The following is a 7790-nucleotide window of genomic DNA, read 5'->3' on the forward strand; positions in this document are numbered from 1 at the left end:
ACATCATCACTTTACTGAAGACACTAGTTCTATTTTTGGACTTCAGATACTAAATTGCAATTGCTTATTTACAAGTTTATTATTTAATGTGAGCTTCTTGTACATCAGGATTGTGTCTTATTTTTTTTTTATCCCTAACACTTCACTTAGTCTCTGTAACAAAGTAAATGCTCATTAAGTGTTTATAGAATTGAATTTGACAAACTCTGCCAGCTGGCTGGATATGAAGGAATATGGAAAGTCAAAGATAAACTCTGAACTGTGGTCTAGCCTTCAGTAGAAATGGAGAAGTTGGTAATGGAGTGTGGTTTAGAAAATAAACCTATGCAGTTGTTAACATAGGTATTGATAGCAGCGGTGACAAAGGGGAAAAGTTACTGAGTAGGAAGTTCAGTGAAGCAATTGAGACTTCCTACTGAGTAGGAAGTTCAGTGAAGCAATTGAAAGGACAATCATGAAGATATTTCCCAGGGTAGGAAGCAGTCTGCTGTAGCCAGAGGGGGGCTAATGAGTAGGTTACCTTCGAATTTGTTTAGGATAGTCCCAGTTGACACCTATTGTCCTAACATAACAATTGATGGTTCCCTCCCCCTTATACTCTCAAAAGTGCCCAAATAAATTTTGTGGTCAGTCTACTAGAAGACCACGTGAATTTGGAAAAGTTGAATGAGTTCGGGAGAGGAATATTTAGGACAAGAGCGTGGCAAGGGATTAGAGTGATTTCAAGTCGCAAGTAGTGAAGGAATGTACTGACCTGAGTGACATTTTTGACGAGCTAACTATGAAGTGAGACAGCTAGCTGCTCTTAAATAATAGCACTTAACTCTTACAAAACCCCCTATAGGTAGGTATTTTGCAGTTAAAATAACTGATGCTCAGATTAAGTAACCTGTTTAAAATTTAGCTAAAACATAGCTAAAAAGGAAAACATAGCTATAAAGGAAAAATAATGAAATATAAACAAATAATTGGAAAAAACAAGTCAAAGGGGGAACTATCTGGAAGTCACTGGAGGTCCCTTCTCTGATAATTTCAAGCAGTTTGGGTAGAAAGGGAGAAATAAGGCATCAATATGATAGATTGACCACAGTGCAGGGCAACCACTACTACCAGGATCCTTTGCTGTAACATGTTGAATCAGTGCCCATTATTTTCTGGAGTAGTGATCTTCATTGAAAGGCAGTCTGTTTTTCCCAAGAGGGAATTAAATCCAAAAAGTAACTTCAGTAAAATTGGAAAATAGACCCTTCCATTGTGGGACACTTCTGGCTTCAAAACAAGCTCTCAGGTAGAGAAAAATCAAATATTCAGGGGCAAATGGAAGTTAGCCTTAGCTAAAATGGATGTCAGATAATATATCATTGCAATGAACACGTGAGCAGGAAAGGGATAACCTAAGGAGAGCCTGGAAATGCGTGTATAGAAGTGAAAACTATTCCAAAAGTCAAACAGAAGCTAAGCAGTAGAGTAACACGATGGGAGGAGTGTGCAGAAGAGCCACGCAAGACAAGTGAATATAAACATTTCACGAGAATGACTTAAAGGTGCTAAGTTGGAAAAGGAGTTGACGCTTGTGATAATTTCTTCAAAGTGAGTGAAAATCGTATTTTAGCAGTAAATATCCTTCAATCTTTCCCAAGAGTTAAATAAGGTGCTCTTTACTATGCAATAATAGTAGTTTCACTTTTTACTGCCTCCCTCATTGAATGATGCCTAATAAGCAATTATGCTTTAGCTCCACAGTATCTTTTCCCACGCTTTCTTTTGAAGACTAGAAAGAAGTGAAGGAAATAGCACATGTGCAGTTTGAATTTTACTTCATGGCAACCAGTTTTAAGAAGCCCTTTGCAAAAATGAGTTTCATTTAAGAATGCTTTTGGTCCATCTGCCTTTCCATGGGACAACACAGACTAGTGAAAAGAGCAAGTACTGTGAGCCAGGAAAGAAAAACACTGCCTAGTTGTGGAACTTGAGCAAATCATATACTTTATTACTCTTTTTTCCCTACTTGTATTATAGGGGGTTTTTGGTGACAAATTCTACACAAAAGTAAGGTAGGTGTTATTATGGAACACCTACCAAGTATTAAATCCATTTAAAAATCATAAAAGCAGTTAACTAATTACACTTTCATCATTTCTTCCTACTACTTTTTTTTTAACAATCTAATATTTCATTGAATAAAGGCTTAAGGACCTTAAGAGATTGAAGAAATGCCAGAGGTCTAGTTAAAATTTGATTGAAGAAGTAATTAGAATTAAATGACCTCTTCTTAAATTAGATATTAGTCAAACAATAGACAAACATTTGTTCAGTGCTTGCTATGTGTCAGGACTTAGGTTGTATGGGGATGTGCTAGGAAGTACTACAGTTCATGTAATCAAAGATAATTCCCATCTCAATGTCAAAACTGTTTTCCACAATGTGGAAAATATGCATCTTAGGAGTGATTGTATGTGGCTAAAAAAATAAAGAGCTTCCACAGTGAGAAAATAATGGAATATACCCATAAAAAGCTCCGAATATTAGATTCAAAAGGATCCCAGAAGTTCAGTGGATAAAGAAGTCACACAGAGCCTCACTGTGTATAATTCTAGCCTAGTTCTGCTAATGTATTTCCTATTGATCCTATAAGGTGTTGTAAGAAAGAACAAATTAAAAATTAAGCTTTATACTTCCCCCCTTAAATGTGACAACTTTAAGTTTTGTTAAGACTTCTAAACTCCATGATTTCTCTTGTGTTGGAAATTTTAACTTAAACTCCCAATTTTTAAATTAAAAATTAATCAGATTTCAAAAAATTCTGTTCAGTCACTCAGTCGTATCCAACTCTTTGCAATCCCCTGGACTGCAGCACGCCAGGCTTCCCTGTCCATCACCAACTCCTGGAGCTTGCTCAAACTCATGTCCATTGAGTCAGTGATGCCATCCAACCATCTCACCCTCTGTTGTCCCCTTTTCCTCCTGTCCTCAATCTTTCCCAGCATCAGGGTCTTTTCCAATGAGTCAGTTCTTCGCATCAAGTGGCTGAAGTATTGGAGTTTCAGCATCAGTCCTTCCAGTGAATATTCAGGACTGATTTCCTTTAGGATGGACTGGTTGGATCTCCTTGCAATCCAAGGGACTCTCAAGAGTCTTCTCCAACAGCACAGTTCAAAAGCATCAATTCTTCGGTGCTCAGCTTTCTTTATGGTCCAACTCTCACATCCATACATGACTACTGGAAAAACCATAGCTTTGACTAGATAGACCTTTGTCGCCAAAGTAATGTCTCTGCTTTGTTAATATGCTGTCTAGGTTGGTCATAGCTTTTCTTCCAAGGAGCAAGCATCTTTTAATTTCATGGCTGCAGTCACCATCTGCAGTGATTTTGGAGCCCAAGAAAATAAAGTCTGTCACTGTTTCCATTGTTTCCCCATTGATTTGCCATGAAGTGATGGGACTTGATGCCATGATCTTCGTTCTTTGAATGTTGAAAATTAAAAAAAATTTTTTTAATTAAAAAATTAAGCAAATATATAATAAGCTAAAATAAGAAAGAAATTGGGGGGAAATATCCCAAATCATTTAAAATTTGAGTCTGCAAGTGTAAATATTTTAAAATAATAGTTTAGGTATCATTTCTATATGTGGAGAATGAAAATAAAGATTGTGCTATAATGGAAGCTCTAAACCTTATCTGCACATGCAGATCTAGGCTAGATTCCTGGGGCATTACTAAGTCCCTCCCCTCCATACACCCCACCCCAAGTCATAAGCACCAAGACCTCCAACCCCTGATTAAATAGGACACCAGTGGATACTGAGCCTAAGAGTTTCATCTTCTTAGGCCCACTTTTCACCACTCGCTTCAAAGAGCCTTGAACTTCAAGCTTCTTTGCTCCCACTGCTTACCTCTGCTGCATCTGCTGTGACTAATCATACATCTACAAGAAAACAAGTATTTGCAGAACCTTCCAGGCCACAGTTGACTTTTATTAAGCCCTGTGTCCACTGTTTTCATGGGTCAGTTGTGACCAAACCTGCCAAGCTTTATTCCTATTTTCATAGATCAAAGACTGAAGTAAAAGTATCTGCTGCCCTCCTAAGTTTGTCTTCTATGGAGTGTCATGCCTAAAATGCGCTATTCTTTCTTCAGCCTAATCAAATGCCCTTCTTTTCCATGCTAAAACTTTCCTTTAGCCCTCTGGAAATTCCAAGTCCTCTGCGCCTTCAGTCACTTCTCTGAATGTTCTCTCTGCTTCTTGTCTTATCTAAACCTGGCTCTCTTTTCACTACTTTCCCTGCAACTCTTCTCAGTAACGTCTCCTCATATTCTCACACCTGTGTAGTGTCAGGAGAGGGGGAAACTCCTCAGTGGTGCTCGAAGACCACTGCTTCTTCACCTCTTTGTAAAAACCCCTATCACCTTCACCCTGACTGGTCATTGTAGTCTATCTCAAACACTGATGGACACTTTGAAGACATAAAACTAAGTGCTTTGAGAGAGTAACCTGAGTGTGGATACTCTTAGAAAGAGTCATCAGAGAAATCTTTCTGAGGAGGTGATGTTAGATTTGAGATTTGTTTTTCCCTAAGAGCTACAGTTTAGGGAGAATTGGGGTAGCCTACCTACATATCTGAAGCCTGAGAACATACAGGGAGGGTGAGGGATGCTTAGCTGTTATGATGATTATTTTCTTTTTAAGAAGTTATTATTTTTAATGAGGTATAGTTGATGTACAATATGTTTCAAGTATATAATGTTTTATATATATATAAGGAATTCCTCCACAATAACAGCATGGTAAATGTATAATTATAATATGGCAAATAGAAAAGGAAAAGAAAAAAGAAAGAAAGGAATATGGCATGTAAAAAGCAAAGAATGTACTATTGAGGAAAATATAACCAGAGGAAAAGAAAATTGACCATGAATGGTTCATGCTACAAAAGAAATTTCTAAAAGCATAGATTAAGAAAAGAATTCAAAGGTAACATGATAAAACAACAGAATGAGATGAAAAGAGGTATTCTAGAGCAGAGAAAATTAGAGACTCAATGAACACTATTGCATAACTTTTATTTTTTGTTGCTCTTTTTTTTTCATTTATTTTTATTAGTTGGAGGCTAATTACTTTACAATATTGTAGTGGTTTTTGCCATACATTGACATGAATCAGCCATGGATTTACGTGTGTTCCCATCCCGATCCCCCCTCCCGCCTCCCTCTCCATCCCATCCCTCTGGGTCTTCCCAGTGCACCAGCCCTGAGGACTTGTCTCATGCATCCAGCCTGGGCTGGTGATCTGTTTCACCCTTGATAGTATACTTGCTTCATTACTGTTCTCTCAGAACATCCCACCCTTGCATAACTTTTAAATTAAGTAAAACAAGAAGGAACAAGATGATTCTTGGTTTAATATTGGTGCATCAGAGAAAAAAAGGCAATTTTATTTAAAAAATTGAGAGAAGATTTTTAAAAATATGGGAGACACATAAAGATGGTACAACCTATGGAAAATTGGTGTTCTCAGAGAATGCAACAAATTAAAAAGAAATCTGCTTTAATGTATAACAGGAGAAATTTTTCCTGATATGACCTATGGAGAACTGAATCTACTCATTAAAAGGACATACTGTTTTCCAAGAAAAACCAGTTACAAACAACTGAAAACTAGATCTTGATTAAATCCTTCAGCTTTAAGGAGGAAGAAGGAATTCCTCAGTCATTCAGGCAGAAAAAGCAGGTCACTTAAAAGAGATCTCAGACTTTTCCACCAGATTCAATGGCTGCAAGGTTTCTAGGGGAATAAAGTGAGCCCAAGAATATCACATCTGGTCAACTTATCATTTAAGTAAACAAGCCGGACACAGATATTTTTAAACAAGCAAGAACTTAGGGAATAAAGAACATATGATCCCTTCCTGAAAACAAAAAACAAAACAAAAACTTAAGATGAAATCAAACCCATCAAGAGATGAATGAAAATTCTGGGATAAAAGAACTAAAGGAATACGCAACATCACAAAAACAATAGAGCCATGGACTTTAGGTTCTGAGGGGGAAAAATGCAACCCATTCTTAGCCAACTTGTCTTTCAAGTATAATATTAATAAAAAGTAACATTTTATTGTTGTAGCTCTTTTAAATATTTTTTAATTTTTATTTATTTATTTGGGTGCACTGGGTCTTAGTTGGAGCATTCGGGATCTTTCAGAGGCAGCCTGTGAACTTTTAGTTGAGGCATGCAGAATCTAGTTCCCTGACCAGATTGAACTGATGCAGGGATGGAACCTGGGTCCCCTGTACTGTGAGCACAAAGTCTTAGCCACTGGGCCACCAGGGAAGTTCCACAAGAGTCACATTTTAATAGATACTTCCAAATGATACTCCAAAAGTAGCTGTACCAATGGATATCCTACTAGCAGTATTTTGAGAATACCTGTTTCTCCACATCCTCATCAATTGTGTTAAATATACTATCAAATTTTCAATTAAATAGCAGTGCTACACCCCTCTCATATATCTTTCAAAAATTATACATCAATCTTATGGAAGGGAAATATCACTGCTTCTTAAATTTCATTTCCTTAGTTAAAAGAGAACTTGAATCATTTTCAACTGCCTGTGAGACATATTAATATTGGATATATTTTCTGTGACTTTTCTAATTCATATCTTTGCTCATTTTTCTATTGGGTTGCCTTTTCCTTATTCATTATTAAGTTCTGTTCATATATTGTGGATCTTCATCCTTTATTTATCCTATATATTGCAAATATGTAATCCCAGTCCATAACATCTTTCGAATTACAGTGTTTTTCCTTGTATAGAATTTGAATTTTCTTCCTTAGTTAAATGTTTGCTTTACAGTATCTACATGTTATATCTTACTTAAAAGGAACATGTCAACTGCAAGATTTAAAAAAATGTTCTGCACTATTTTCTCATGGTCTGTAAATTTCATCTTTTTCACTTCGATCCTTATCTAATTATCTGCTTCACATAAACTAAGACTACCAAACTTTGATTATCATACTCACATAAACAATGTGAGTTTATGAGAGTTTCCATCTCTCTCTGGAGGTACTTAGGGAGCAGAATTAGTAAACTGGTGTGCTGATGGTATTCCCAGAACTAGTACAGTTGACCCTTGAACAACATGGCTTTGAACTTCATGGGTCCACTTACTTGCTGATTTTTTTCAATAGAAAACACTACACAATCCATAGTTGGTTGACTCTGTGGGTGTGAATTCCCAGATATGGAGAAACTTGTAGCTGGAGGGCCAGTTATAAGTTGTGCACAGATTTTCAGCTATATGGAGGATCAGTACCCGTGACCACTGCATTGTTCAAGGGTCGACTATAATTAAAAGAGGGGAATTTTCACCCAGGAGGTCACAGATGAGAAGAATGCTGGATATCTTACCTAGGGAAGTAGATGGGACAGTGGAGCAGGACCTCTCCTGGGCGGAGGAAGTAGCAGTCCTGAAGACTGATGACTGAGGTGTTCAGGTTCCCCTGTGTCCAATAATTTTTTCCCATGGACTTGGCTGGATGCATTCAGCTAAAGTTTATTTCTCTGCCTTTCCTCTCTTTCCTATATTGCAGACTTTACTGAAGATTCCTTTCCTTAGATGTGTTAATACCACTGATTAGAAATCAAGTAACTGTTCCCAGGGGCCTAGGAGAACTTGGGTTCCTTTCATCACCTGCTGATTAAGTTAAAATCTCTCAAGGGCAACTTGATTTTCCTTATTTGCAAGTTTTAAGTGCTAACTAGAAGAGTTTTATCTGGGAAGAGA

Source organism: Cervus canadensis, chromosome 2 (genome assembly GCF_019320065.1).
Source record: "Cervus canadensis isolate Bull #8, Minnesota chromosome 2, ASM1932006v1, whole genome shotgun sequence".
NCBI classification, from domain to species: domain Eukaryota; kingdom Metazoa; phylum Chordata; class Mammalia; order Artiodactyla; family Cervidae; genus Cervus; species Cervus canadensis.